Raw genomic sequence first — 15,742 nt, forward strand, 5'->3', positions numbered from 1 at the left:
CACTGATATTTACTCAATGTTATGTGTAGAGTGGTGGTACAGTGCAGATTGGGAAAGGTATCCCTTTCCTCACTGTAGTGTGATCTCGGAGCTGGAATATTTAGTTAACAGGTGATGTGGGGGGTGCAGGGGGGCTTGCCCCCCTGCTAAAATGTGAATGCCAGTGTAGGTGTTTAACTTACATTTGTACCTACACTGACATCACGTTCGATATTCAACATAAATGTTGAATCTGCTGAATTCATTCAACAGATTAGACATTTTGTCCTAATTAGTATGCAGGAAGTAGCAGCTCCAGTTTGATGTGTCAAACGTTCATTTTATTTTGAACTTCGACATTTTGATAGTAAACCCAAACAATGATATTTTAACAATAAAAATTATAAGTGTGATTATAATACATTTGTGGATAGGGTGTTAAGTAGCACAGTATTACTTAGCATCATTAATAATGGATCCATTTGACAGTGAAGAGGTATTGTTACATACCAAGATTTTCTTGGAAGAGGAGAGGAGGTGGGTTATCTTATAAACTGAAAATACATCAGGAAGTAGAGGTTATTATGTAGGTGAGGAAAGGTGGATGGATGTAGAAGTAGTGAGGTAACAAGAGCTGAGAGATGATAGAGAGAGAATATATATCACAAAATAGAATACATCAGTGAGGGAATTCTATTCACATAGACGTGTAGGCTTGTTGATGAGTAGTATGTCTAGCGTGGGGAGGTGCAGGTGCATAGGCAAATTTTCTCCAGAAATTATTTTGGTTGTGAATTGTATGCCTTTATATTACTTGAAAGTTTCAAATGTACTAGAAGAAAGTTCCATTTTAACTACACATTTAGAATATAGGGCGTCACCATAGTGTATTTTAATTACGGTTATGGAATGTAGGGAGTACACAAAATTCTATTGTGCAATATGGCTGTATGATATTGCTAAGGGCTGGGCATTTGTCAGGGCAACAGAGTAATTTGAATGTTGTTTAAGAGTAGTGAGTATACTAGTGTGTGGTAGTTCATGCCAATTTCGTTACTTCGGGGGGAGGCAGTGGTGAGTTTCAGATTGCTTACTTTAACAGATAAGAAGAAATTTAGATTACTAAAAACTGGTAGGCATATAAAAGTGCTGGAAGTAGGTAGGTAATGGCTATCTCCAGTAGGAAAGGTGTGAATCTATACTGGGAGCCTAGTTTTTGGTGTTTTTTTTTTTAATTACTTGCATTATGTGGTGGTCAAATTTCATGTGGTCTTCAGTGGTCACGCCTACTACTTTTGTATGTGAGATAGCTTAAATTTTTGTATTGCTACATACATGATGTTGAGAAGAGTTTTTTTAGGCCTTGCTGTAGGTTGGAGGTAAATAACTAGCTCGGAATTTTGGGGATTTAAGTGTAGATGAAAGTTATCTAACCATGACTCTGTAGAGGAGAAGTTTGATTGAGTGAGTTCTTGCAGAATATGAGGAATCTTTGCTGCGCAAATGTGAATAGAGACATTTGCATATTGTACTATAGCTGCATGGTTTATGTCTGTGTTTATATCACTTATGAATAGGTTGTAAAGCTGTAGTCCAAGAACAGAGCAATGGGGACCCCAACTGTCACAGTAAGAAATTATGACAAATCATTCTCCAATCTGACTGCTTGTTTGTGGTTTGTAAGTTAAATGTGGAACCAGGGAAGAGAGGAATCAGTAAGGCCAAGGAGATGATTTTTTTCAAGATTCTTTGATGGCAGATGGTGTTGAAGTCTTTAGATAGATCAAAGAAGAGTGTAGAAACAATTTTGCTTTCATTTCTGTTGTGATTGACTATGTCAGTGAAATTCAGCAGAACAGTGCTTGGACTATGGGCCTAAAACTGGCTGTGCATGTGAGAATAGATTATTTTTCAAGATACAGTTGCAAACTTGTGAGTACAAAACATCTCTCTCTAAGATTTTGGACAGAGGAGGTAAGGTTGGAATGGGTTTATAATTGTAGAGGTCTGGTGAAGACCCATCTTTAAGAGGGGGTGTTATATATGATTTCTTCCAGAGGTTATAGACATGCCCTGGGATTCAGCAAACTTCCGTGCAAGAATAGCTTATTCCTACATGGAAGGGACAGTTCCTGTGCAGCACGGCAGCACACCATGCAGATTCATGAAGGCGTGCTGCTGCTCTGTAAAACAGACACAGTTCTGTGCACGAGTGCAGGGGGTATGTCTGAGAGCAGTGCTCTTACAAGACACATGCCCCCTGCACACCAGAATTGACGTACGGCAATTTAAATTGAGTGAGAATGCTTGAACACCCCCAACCCATCAGGGTAAGGAATCTGGACAAAGCCATAAGGGACAATCATCCTTACAAAGCCAGAAAGTTGATAGAATAACAGGTTCAGCATTAGCATGGATATTCTGAAGGGTATGAAGTGAAAAACACAACAAATACATTTTTTTTCACATATGCAATAAAGTTTACACATAGCTGCATGGGTGTGCCCATTGCTTAGCTACACTTTGAATGGCAGGATAAGTTAAAAAGCAATAGACAGTGCACATAAGCATATGTGCAATAGTGTAGTGGTTAGAGTGTATATCTTGCATGTAGCCATTCATGGTTTGAGCCTCACCAAAACCATTTCCAGTTTTTATGTGTAAACGTTACAATTTTAATTTATTTGTATATTTATGTAGGAAGTAACTTACATTTCTCAGCCAGAGTAGTGTATTAGGCCCAGATGTGAGGTGTCAGTGTAATAAAGTAGAGAAACCCCCATATAAACACAAGTGCCCCATACAGTATAGTCACACAAGAATAAATGTAATGACAGCAAATTGGGGGATGTCAGGGAAGGTAAATAAATCTAAGTATGTAATGAATGATGAATCAATCCCATACAGGTGGTATTCCAATAAAATAAAATATAAGCAATGCTAAGCATTGCACAGCTATGCTGACTGGGTGTAAACATTGGGTACATATGAATACCAAGCAATAAGTAGCCCAGCTAAGTGGATTTGCACATTGGTAAGCACTGCTGAACCTGCCTCTTTAAGCACTGGCAACCTTAGCTCAGCATTTTCAAAACCATCCAATCATGGCAAAGGGCAGGAAACAGGCCATATTTAAACCCCGCAGGTGGGAATACAGCTCATAACTGGTTGTAGCTGCCCACTGTAGGCAGTATGGCAGGAGTTGCAGAGGGCATGCACTTTCGGATGCAGCACTGGAGCATACAGGAGTTCAGGGTCATGGTAGGACTCCTGGTAAAAAAACATGACATGAGACTGATGCAGGACCAGTTCCAGGGCTCCCAATATAAAGCAGAAGCCTGGGAAAGTCTTTCCCATGATCTCACCAGTGCCACTGGTATCCATCGGACTGGTGATCAGGTCTGGCACCACTATGCCGACTTGAAATGGAGGAAGAGGGAGATCTTGGAACAGTGGGTCCAAAAAGCAAAAGAGACAGGAGATGTCCCAGCAGTGTGTAAGTATTCATAGCAATAACTGTTTACCACAGTCTAGCCTGTGTATGTGATGGATAGGTATGCATAAATGTTTCTCTATTTTCATTACAGCTCCAGCTGAGCGGGCTGTGAGCCAGGAAGCCCATGCCTGCAGGTTCCAAAGGCTGCACGGTGAGGCTGGTGAGTAACAATCCTGCTTGTAGTAGTCATACCAAATAAATATAAATGAGTAGAATGTCAGCTGGCAGTATAAAAAATGTGTATGGTGTGTACTGAATAAACCCGACAATATGACAGTAATAGTCCCATATAGGTCATATTTAAATAAAAGTGTAACTGCCTGGCAATAAAGTTCTAAATCCTGGACTGGTTGTGTTTGCTCTGGTATTGTATGGCATGAAATGTTGCATTCACCAAGATCTGATATCTGAACAGTAATGTTGTGTTAACCACTGTTTCCAACACTGTGCTACATAAAAATATGTCTAGAATGTCTGTATAAGAATGCTGTAATTACAAAGTCAGATTGTACAACCAAGAGAGGCTTAAACAGAAAACAGTGAATGAAAAAGCAGCAGCTTCTCAATAGCTCACTCTGATGAAACACAAATTGTTGTATTTTTAGCAGACACAGCCATGGTTCGAATCCCGGGAGTGGTAGTAAGCTGTATGCATAATTTTAACTAGGTTTTTGAGAATATGTGTAGAAACAGTCAGGAAGTGTTAACAAACATTCCCCCTACAGGTCTTCCAGGCAAGAGATGTAGAAAGTAGCTATAAGACGGTTAAATTATACACTGTGTACAAACATTCCACTGGCCAAACCAAGGCCATAGGGTATTGTAATAATACCTGTAGAGTGATGATTAGAGCAATGATATACAAGTTGTTAATTGCCATCTCCCCCACCACCACCACCACCACCATATCTGCAACAATAATCTAAATACACAAATCAATGGGTATGTTTTACACCAAACCTGCTATTGGGACATATGTCCTGTTGTTCAACAAATATTGAAATGTGGTTCTATTAATGTACAAAAAAATAAGGTAGAAACAAACCACGGAGTACATAAAAACTTCCAACTTCAATGGTGAGTGCTTTCACAGTACCACAGACTGCTTCATCAGACAATCAATGTAACCCATCCCCTCATTTTTAAAAAAACAATGGACCAGTAGTAAAATAGAGATTAATTGGTATGAATATTTAACCATTTCATTCCATGTATCTTCACCATAAATACATCTTTTAAAAAACAGCCACATAGACCAGTAACATTCAAATTCACACACATATATATATTTCATCATTTCATTCCATGCACATAGACATTTTTACTTAAAAACCTAAAAATGTTAAAGTTAGAATATTGCATCTAGCCCTATCTACGTACCCCTTTGGCCTGGAGTACAGACTTCAGTGACAGCTTGTCATTCAATCCTTTCCCACAATTGGCTCTCATTCTTATAATAAAATCCATCTCTATCTGTTCGGTGTAATTCCTAATGTCTCCCCCTCTTCGATTTTCCTTAATAAGTTGTACTACCATAAACTTAAAAGTATGGTTCATATTTGTGAGTTGAACATGTTTGGCTAGGGCATTCACTTCATTGTTTTTAGAAATATCATAAATGTGTTCCCTAATTCTTTCCTTTAAAGTACGATTCATTTTCCCTATATAGAAGGAACTACATATTTCACAACAGGTAGGATATACTAAGTTATTACTATAGCAACATGCTCCCAACTTAAATTCACATCTTTAACCTGTGCCCGGGTTTAAGAAAACTGAGGTACAATCCAAGTATTTACAGTACCTACAATTCCCACATGGGAATGTACTCATTCAGTTAATCATCTGGGGCTCAGTTGTTATATTCTTAGGACCACATAGCAGCCTTTTTAATGATTTCTTGTTTTCATAAGTATATTGTGGCCGTTCACCTATAATATTCCTGACTCTATCATCTACACAGAAAACCTCCCAATGTTTACTATAAATCTCTTGCAGACATCTTATGTTACTTGAATATGTAATAGACATGTGCATCTTGCTGTTCGTTCGTCTATTATATGCTACTGGAGGAACTCTCTCTGAGAAGTAGGGTTTCCCCTTATTCCCTCTAAGTTCTGGTATCTTGTTTAATTCACAATCAATCTCTAATTCAGTGTAACCCCTTCCCTTAAATCTAGTACTAAGCATGTTAAGCTCTTCCATAAATTTTTCATCATTGGCTTCCAATTTAGATGTCCTAAGTCCTTGCCCTTTAACTACGTTTTTAAAAACATAGCTGGGATGCATACTCTGTCTATGTAAATATGTTGCTCTATAGCATTCTTTCCTATAAATCTGGGTTTCAAAATCCCCTATCTTTTCTCTCAAGATTTTCACATTTAAAAATGCAATGTCTTTCAATGAATGAGTCATGGTGAACTTCAAATAATGTGTACTTGAGTTTATATCAACTAAAAACTCTGTCAATGACTTCTCATCACCCTTCCATAACAGAAAAAGAGTGTCTACAAAACGTCTGTAGAAAATTAGTTTGCCCATTCTAATATAGGGAACCAAATATGTACCTTCCCATTTAGCCATAACCAGGTTGGCATAGCTATGGGCACATGATGTGCCCATAGCTACACCATCCTGTTGCTTATACAAATCTTCAAACATGAACAAATTGTTCTCCAAAATTGATTCAGTAAACAGCATTAATAATTCAATAAACTTCCTGTCATATGTACCATCATCCATTAGATATTGCATACACATTTCAAGACCATCTCTATTAGGTATAGCAGTGAATAAAGACTGGACATCTAACGTCACCATAAAACATTCTAGACTAACAATCCTATTATTCAAAAAGGCATACAAATCACATAGAAACTGTTCCATATCTTTGAGCAGATATTCGCTCTTATAAAGAATTGGTTTAAGGTGTTTCTCCGCATGAATACTCAAAGATTCAGTGCACCACCACCCCCCACCACAATGGGCCTCATGGGAGGGTTAGTTGGGTGTTTGTGAATCTTCGGCAGCCCCTGTATAATAGGTGTTATTGGGCTAGTCACATTAAATTATTAAATAAATTCATGTCTCTGCACTGTAGACATTCAAAAAGCATGTTATATACATTTAATACAGATGACTCTACATCTTTCTTACTGATCTTTTTATACACTTTCTCATCATGTAGCATCTCATTCATTATTGTATTATAGAAAGTGTAATCCATTACTACTAGGGGCCCTCCTTTATCGGCTGGTGTAATAGAAACAGTCGCATCCTTTTGTAAAGCATGGAGGGCCTCTTTTTCACTTTTATATAAATTCACAAATGTTTTAACCTTAGTATCCTTCATGAACATATCATAAATATCTTTAATACACATTCTTTCAAATGTTTCTAAAACAGCATTGTTAGTTGGTACATATGTGCTAGTCTTGCGGAACTCATAAGCTCTCATCTCATTAATAAGGTTATTACCATCAAACTGTAATTTTAACATAACATTCCTAGTAAACTGTTTCAGTTCAACAATGCAGTCAGTCAGTTTAGAATCGTCAGCTGGTATAAAAGTCATACCTTTTTGTAGTACATTGAACTCATCTTGTGTCAACGTCTTTGTTGAAATGTTCCATACTATCGACTCCTTCCCTGTTGCCATATTTTTTTGATAGTCAGATTCTTGTCCCCTTCCTGGGGGGGGGGGCCTTCCTTTTCATACGACCTCTGCTTTGAGAGAGTTGTCGAAAATTTGTATTAATTGGAAATGGTAGTCTCATATCATTCTGTGGCATCCTATTGTTGTTCCCTTCATTATTCATGTTCTTATTCGGCGTTGTTTACCTCCTGGCCCCTTCATTAAGGTGTTTCATGGTGTTTCCAGCATTATTAACTGCTGTATCACTTCATGGCACTACTCCTTTACTCAGACTCATCACTGATGTCATCGGGTCGCTATGTGTTACATCCTGAATCTCCGCATTAATTGAATCTTGACTTCTTAAAGGGGTGTTTCTCTTCTGTAGCCCTATCTCCCTCTATATTCAATGCAGATGGTGCCTGTTCCATTTGAGCATTCCTGGAAGTGTTAGTAGATTGTTGTCTGGGCCATGCAGAAACATCACCCCATATGTAGGCATTGTAAGGACACGAAGTCCTCTGGGAATAATTTTTAATTTTAAGCATGCCTCAAAATGGAAACGTTGCATTTGCAGTCTTTTAAGCCTTTTCAGGTCATTTTCTAATTTATACACTTCCATCTTGAGTAAATACGGAACAAATTCACCCCTGGGCTCACTTTTGGGGCTCTGCTTGACAGGGGCACAGGAAAATAATTTTCTTGGGTGGCAAAAGCCAGGGTACAGTTTGGCGAGGCTTATATAGGCCCTAGGGCCAATAGTGTAGTACCTACCTATGAACCTATAAAGTCCTGAAACTCTCTATGTATTTTCTTTCTTTTCTGAGTCAATAACTGTTCCTCATAGGAGTTAACAGTTTCTATGAGAAAATCCATTTTCATATCTACCACACTATGCGGATAGTGTTCATACAGTTCCATTTGTTTGTTCATCACTTGGGCAGCTAACTGTTCTTCTTCTGGTAGAAACTGCTCAATTAGCAGTGTCATATAGTTAAAACTTAACTCAATGTTTAAGCATTGCCATTTAACCAATAATTGTCCGTATGTATTCCCATACATAGGCATTGTAAGGACACAAAGTCCTCTGGTAATAATTTAAAATTTTAAGCATGCCTCAAAATGGAAATGTTGTATTTGCAGTCTTTTAAGCCTTTTCAGGTCATTCTCTAATTTATACACTTCCCTCTTGAGTAAATTTGGATCAAAGCTATTACCTTCATTGTCACTGTTCTCAGTCACTTCGGTGGCAGTGAAGTCAATATCCAACAATAGATTGTTATTGCTGTTTACTATGGAGCAAAGCCTTCCTCGTAGCACTTTTTCATTTGCATTAGTTTCAGGTACATAATCCAATTCAGGTGCAGAGACAATTCCTTCAGCCATGGTTCTACACCACTCCAGAAATATAGAAACAATACTAAAACCAAAAAACACAGTGGTGTAGATAAATGGTCCGACCAAAAAGTCCAAGGTAATGTACAAAAAAATAAGGTAGAACCAAACCACGGAGTACATAAAAACTTCCAACTTTAATGGTGAGCACTTTCACAGTACAACAGGCTGCTTCATCAGACAATCACTGTAACCCATCCCCTCATTTTTAAAAACAATGGACCAATAGTAAAATAGAGCTTAATTGGTATGAATATTTAACCATTTCATTCCATGTATCTTGCCCATAAATACATTTTTTTTAAAAAACAGCCATATAGACCAATAACATTCAAATACACGCATATATATATTTCATCATTTCATTCCATGTGCATAGACACTTTTTACTTAAAAACCTAAAGTTTTAACTATATGAAACTGCTAACTGAGCAGTTTCTACCAGAAGAAGAACAGCTAGCTGCCCAAATGATGAACAAACAAATGGAACTGTATGAACACTATCCGCATAGTGCGGTAGTTATGAAAATGGATTTGCTCATAGAAACTGTCAACTCCTATGAGCAACAGTTATTGACTCACAAAAGAAAGAAAATACATAGAGACATTCAAGACTTTACATTGGGTAATGTTTTTGCATGGCCGAGACAACGATCTACTAACACTTCCAGGAATGCTCAAATGGAATAGGCACCATCTGCATTGAATATAGAGGGAGATAGGGCTAGAGAAGACAGAAATACCCCTTTAAGAAGTCAAGATTCAATTCATGAGGAGATTCAGGTTGTAATGTATAGCGACCCAATGACATCAATGATGAGTTTGAGTAAAGAAGTAGCGCCATCAAGTGATATGGCGGTTAATAATGCTGGAAACACCATGAAAGACCTTAATGAAGGGGCCAGGAGGAAAACAACGCAAAATAATAACATGAATAATGAAGGGAATGGTAATAGGATGCCGCAGAATGATATGAGACTACCATTTCCAATTAATACAAATTGTCAACAACTCTCTCAAAGCAGAGGTCGCATGGAAAGGAAGGACCCCAGGAAGGGGACAACAATCTGACTATCAAAACAATGTGGCAACAGGGAAGGAGTCGATAGTATGGAACATTTCAACAAAGACATTGACACAAGATGAGTTCAATGTACTACAAAAAGGTATGACTTTTATACCAGCCGACAATTCTAAACTGACTGACTGCATTGTTGAACTGAAACAGTTTACTAGGAATGTTATGTTAAAATTACAGTTTGATGGTAATAACCTTATTAATGAGATGAGAGCTTATGAGTTACGCAAGACTAGCACATATGTACCAACTAACAATGCTGTTTTAGAAACATTTGAAAGAATGTGTATTAAAGATATTTATGATATGTTCACGAAGGATACTAAGGTTAAAAAGTTTGTGAAGTTTACTAGGAATGTTATGTTAAAATTACAGTATGATAGTAATAACCTTAATAATGAGATGGGAGCTTATGAGTTCCGCAAGATGAGCACATACGTACCAATTAATAATGCTGTTTTAGAAACATTTGAAAGGATGTGTATTAAAGATATTTATATGTTCACGAAGGATACTAAGGTTAAAAAGTTTGTGAATTTAAATAAAAGTGAAAAAAGCCCTCCATGCTTTACAAAAGGATGCGACTGTTTCTATTACACCAGCCGATAAAGGAGGGCCCCTAGTAGTAATGGATTACACTTTCTATAATACAGTAATGAATGAGATGCTACATGATGAGAAAGTGTATAAAAAGATCAGTAAGAAAGATGTAGAGTCATCTGTATTAAATGTATACAACATGCTTTTTGAATGTCTACAGTGCAGGGTAATAGACATGAATTTATTTAATTATTTGAATGTGACTAGCCCAATAACATCTATTATACAGGGGCTGCCAAAGATTCACAAACACCCAACTAACCCTCCCATGAGGCCCACTGTGGTGGGGGAGGGGGTGGTATACTGAATCTTTGAGTATTTATGTGGAGAAATACCTTAAACCAATTCTTTATAAGAGCGAATGTGTGCTCACAGATACGGTACAGTTTCTATGTGATTTGTATGCCTTTTTGAATAATAGGATTGTTAGTCTAGAATGTTTTATGGTGATGTTAAATGTCCCGTCTTTATTCACTGCTATACCTAATAGAGATGATCTTGAAATGTGTATGCAATATCTAATGGATGATGGTACATATGATAGGAAGTTTATTGAATTATTGATGCTTTTTACTGAATCAATTTTGGAGAACAATTTGTTCATGTTTGAAGAAGATTTGTATAAACAACTGGATGGCGTAGCTATGGGCACATCCTGTGCTAACAGCTACGCCAACCTGGTTATGGCTAAATGGGAAGGTACAAATTTGGTTCCCTATATTAGAATGGGCAAACTAATTTTCTACAGATGTTTTGTATCGTTTTTCTGTTATGGGAAGATGATGAGAAGTCATTGACAGAGTTTTTAGTTGATATCAACTCAAGTACACATTTTATGAAGTTTGCCATGACTCATTCCCTGAAAGAGATTGCATTTTTAGATGTGAAAATCTTGAGAGATGAGAAAGGGGATTTTGAAACCCAGATTTATAGGAAAGAATGCTATAGAACAAAATATTTACATAGGCAGACTATGCATCCCACCTATGTTTTTAAAAACATAGTTAAAAGGCAAGGACTTAGGACATCTAGATTGGAAGCCAATGATGAAAAAAAAAGATTGACTTCAACAATTGGTTAAGCTTCTGGTGTCATTCTAAGGGGATCCGGTATCTGTCTGCTTGGGATGACTTGGTCGACAGACCACGATGCTTTGCCACAGATGGTCTGCAACTATCACCCCTGGGATTCCGGATACTGGCTACGGCTCTTGCTGCCCTATAGTGCCTTTTTTAGGCAAGGTTCAAATAACAAATTCACTACTGTAGCAGGAACAAGCAAGCAAAAACTGAGGGTAATGCTACTCAATGCTATAAGTCTAAATCTCAAAATGCACTCACTCGAGGCACTCCTTAAAATGGAAAACATTGATATCTGTGCAGTGACTGAGACCTGGTTCAAGGCTCCAGAGAGCACCCCTGCACTTACCAGGCTATAACTCATACCACACTTTTCGGCCATGTAACCTGGACCGAAACACCAAAGGCGGTGGTGTGTCCATATTCATTAAGGATATCCACACCTCCAGGCTAGTTGCTCAGCATAATGCATCCAAGTGCAACTAACTCTGGGCAAAACTGTAATCCAAATTGTAGCTTGCTACAGATCCCCCACCATACCCCAAGATTCCCACTCCTCTTTTCTTGATGTACTGGAAAATATTAGGGTTCAACCAAACATCCTAATAATGGGCGACTTCAATTACCCCACCATTAACTGGGAAAACTACTTGTGTACCAACTCCTTAGCTCAACGCTTTCTGGAATTCATAAACTCCAATGCCCTGGATCAACTTATCCACACCCCCACCAGTGGCAACAATATCCTAGACCTAGTCATTACCAACATGAGTGACCAGTGTTGCACACCTGAAGTCAGCTCCCCGTTGGTCCAATCAAACCATAAGCTAATCACCCTTGATATCCACATCCCGCCCCCACCTCTATTAAGGAAACCACGGTAAGAAAGTTCTCCAAAGCCAACTTCATTATTCTTAAAATAGAAGTGGTGAACTTCATGACACCCATGCAGATGGACAATACAGTTACAACTGCTGAATCTTACACAAATGCACTCTATAAGCACTTACACTTCTACTTAACATGGATCATGCTATCCCAAACAGAACCAAGACGCTATCCTCCAAAAAAAGGAAGCCAATCTGGTGGTCCCCTGCCATAAACAAACTGTGCAACAGAAGGAAGAAACTGTTGCAAAAGAGAGTAAAATGCCATGAGTGGAGGAGCTCCCTGGTCAGCCTCAGTAAGAAGCTGAGATCCCTTATAAGATCCTCCAAAGCTAGCTACGAAAACAAAATCGCCACTAATTCTAAGGACAACCACAAAGCATTCTATAGCTATGTCAAGAATCTCGATGGCAACACCCAGATCTGCTCTGAGTTATAGCACAAAGGCACGAAAATTACAGAACCAACTGATATTGCCAACATCCTGGAAGATAGGTTCAGTGCTAACTTTACCACCCCCCCCACCCCCTAATGGGCCCATATCTATACAGGAAGAATGCAGAGTCCCTGTAATCACAACTACGCAGGTAAAAGCTGCACTCTCTAAAGCCAAAAACACAGCATCCATGGGACCGGACAAAATCTCAGGCTGCTTTTTACACGAACTTCAGAACGAACTGGCTCCCCACTTAAGCACCATGTTCAATAATAGCCTCACATCAGGCTTTGTGCCCACTGAATGGCGCACAGCAACAGTTATCCCACTCCACAAAGGGGGAGCCACCACTGATCCCAAGAACTATTGACCTATTAGCCTGACGAACTTGGTCTGCAAGGCCATGGAACATATCATCATGGAACTCATAAACAAAGACATTGGTAACCTCCAAACTCTGGATCCCACCCAATTCGGGTTTGTGAAAGGCAGATCATGCCTCCTGAACCTGATCAACTTCTTTGAGGCAGTCACCAAAGCCTTAGATGAGGGTAAGGTGGTTCACACAGCCTATCTTGACCTCGCCAAGACTTTCGACACCATCCCCATTCTGGAATTACAGCTAAACTCACTAAGCTAGGTATAAATCCCTACGTCACAAGATGGGTTGTCAACTGGCTCACTGACAGAACCCACACTGTAAAAGTTGCAGACTCCAAATCTGACCTCAAAGCAGTGACAAGTGGAGTACCACAGGGTTCCATCCTGGGACCTCTCCTGTTTGGTATCTACTTCTCTGAAGTACAGGCTAACACAGAAGGCCTCTGTCCATTGAAGTTCACAGATGACTGCAAACTAGGAGCCATAGTCAAGTCCCCAAATGATGTGGACATCCTACAGAAGGGCTTTGCTGAGACAGATACCTGGTGTCAGAGCCATGGCCTCAAGCTCAATGCCAAAAAGTGCAGTGTCATCCCCTTTGGTAAAAACTCTGTACCCATGAACTACCACATAGGCAGCAATCTACTTAACACCAAATGTATGATAAGAGATCTTGGGACCCAGGCAGACGGTAGTCTCTCCTTTGATAGTCACATCACCGCAGTAGTCAGGAAGTCCTTCTACATGGCACACCTCATCATAAAAGAGTTCTTATCCAGGAAAAAAGAGGCAATTGTTCCCCTCTACTTGACACTCATTAGACCCATTATAGAGTACAATGCCCCTTTTGGAATGTACCTCACAAGACATCTGCAGCAGCTGGAAAGGACACAGAAGTACCTCACAAAGAGGATTACTGGCCTCAAAAAATGCCCTACATTGACCGCCTCAAAAAACTCCAGCTTTACTCCGTAGCATATCGCCTACTCCGAGGTGATCTCTGCCTAACATATAAAGCTATGTCAAACCCAGAGCTTTTGGACATGCTACACCTAAAGAAATCCCAATCCCTCTGAGCTACATGCTCTAGGGACCTAAACCTTGTCACCACAATAAACAGGACATGCTGGAGGGATAGATTCCTGTCCCAGAGACTTCCCATACTCTGAAACAGGCTACCCATCTATGTCAAGCAAAGTTCTTCATTAGCACTCTTCAAGAAAAATCCTGATGAGTGGATGGGAAATAGGAAATACACCCCAGGGATCACTTCTGTGTCTCTGCTCGACAGTGGCACAGGAAAATAACTTTCTTGGGTGGCATAAGCCAGGGAAACTTGTTGGCTAGGCTTACTTAGGCCCTTGGGCCGACAGCCTAGTACCTACCTATGAACCTATGAACCCATGGAAGAGCTTAACATGCTTAGTACTACAAAGGAGTTACACTGAATTAGAGATTGACCGTGAATTAAACAAGATACCAGAACTTAGAGGGAATAAGGGGAAACCCTACTTCTCAGAGAGAGTACCCCCCCCAGTAGCATATAATAGACGAACGAACAGCAAGATGTGCATGTCTATTACATAATAATAACATAATATGAAAAGTAACATAATATGTCTGCAAGAGATTTATACTAAGCATTGGGAGGTTCTCTGTGTAGATGATAGTCAGGAATATTATAGGTGAACATCCACAATATACTTATAAAAACAAGAAATCATTAACAAGGCTGTTATGTGGTCCTAAGAATATGACAACTGAGCCCCAGATGATTAACTGAATGGGTACATTACCATGTGGGAATTGTAGGTACTGTAAATACTTGGATTGTACCTCAGTTTTCTTAAACCCGGGCACAGGTAAAAGATGGGAATTTAAGTTGGGTGCATGTTGCTATAGTAATAATTTAGTATATCCTACCTGTTGTGAAATATGTAGTTCCTTCTATAAAGGGAAAATGAATCATACTTTAAAGGAAAGAATTAGGGAACACATTTATGATATTTCTAAAAACAATGAAGTGAATGCCCTAGCCAAACATGTTCAACTCACAAATATGAACCATACTTTTAAGTTTATGGTAGTACAACTTATTAAGGAAAATCCAAGAGGGGGAGACATTAGGAATTACACTGAACAGATAGAGATGGATTGGATTATAAGAATGAGAGCCAATTAGGGGAAGGGATTGAATGACAAGCTGTAATTGAAGCCTGTACTCCAGGCCAAAGGGGTACGTAGATAGGGCTAGATGCAATATTCTAACTTTAACATTTTTAGGTTTTTAAGTAAAAATGTCTATGTGCATGGAATGAAATGATGAAATATATATGTGTGAATTTGAATGTTATTGGTCTATACGGCTGTTTTTTAAAAAATGGATTTATGGTGAAGATACATGGAATGAAATGGTTAAATATTCATACCAATTAATCTCTATTTTACTATTGGTCCATTGTTTTTTAAAAATGAGGGGATGGGTTACATTGATTGTCTGATGAAGCAGTCTGTTGTACTGTGAAAGCGCTCACCATTAAAGTTGGAAGTTTTTATGTTCTCCGTGGTTTGGTTCTACCTTATTTTTTTGTACATTACCTTGGACTTTTTGGACGGACCATTTATCTACACCACTGTGTTTTTTGGTTTTAGTATTGATTCTATTAATGTTCCATGTTGAAATACTATCATTGGTGGCCTGTTACTATCAATGTAACCTGCATGCCATTGTAATGGCCACTGTGGTTCCATATATGCATGTGTTCTGTTTGCTATGC

At 38.8% G+C, this 15,742-nt stretch overlaps 1 pseudogene; it reads right to left on the reverse strand.

Moving 5' to 3' along the window:
• LOC122814961 overlaps positions 1-7,133 on the reverse strand; it is a 170,721-nt pseudogene extending 163,588 nt beyond the window's left edge.
• Positions 7,134-15,742: the final 8,609 nt, after the last annotated feature.

The sequence above is a fragment of the Protopterus annectens genome, chromosome 11.part0 (assembly GCF_019279795.1).
Source record: "Protopterus annectens isolate FY-2018-M chromosome 11.part0, PAN1.0, whole genome shotgun sequence".
Taxonomy (NCBI): domain Eukaryota; kingdom Metazoa; phylum Chordata; order Ceratodontiformes; family Protopteridae; genus Protopterus; species Protopterus annectens.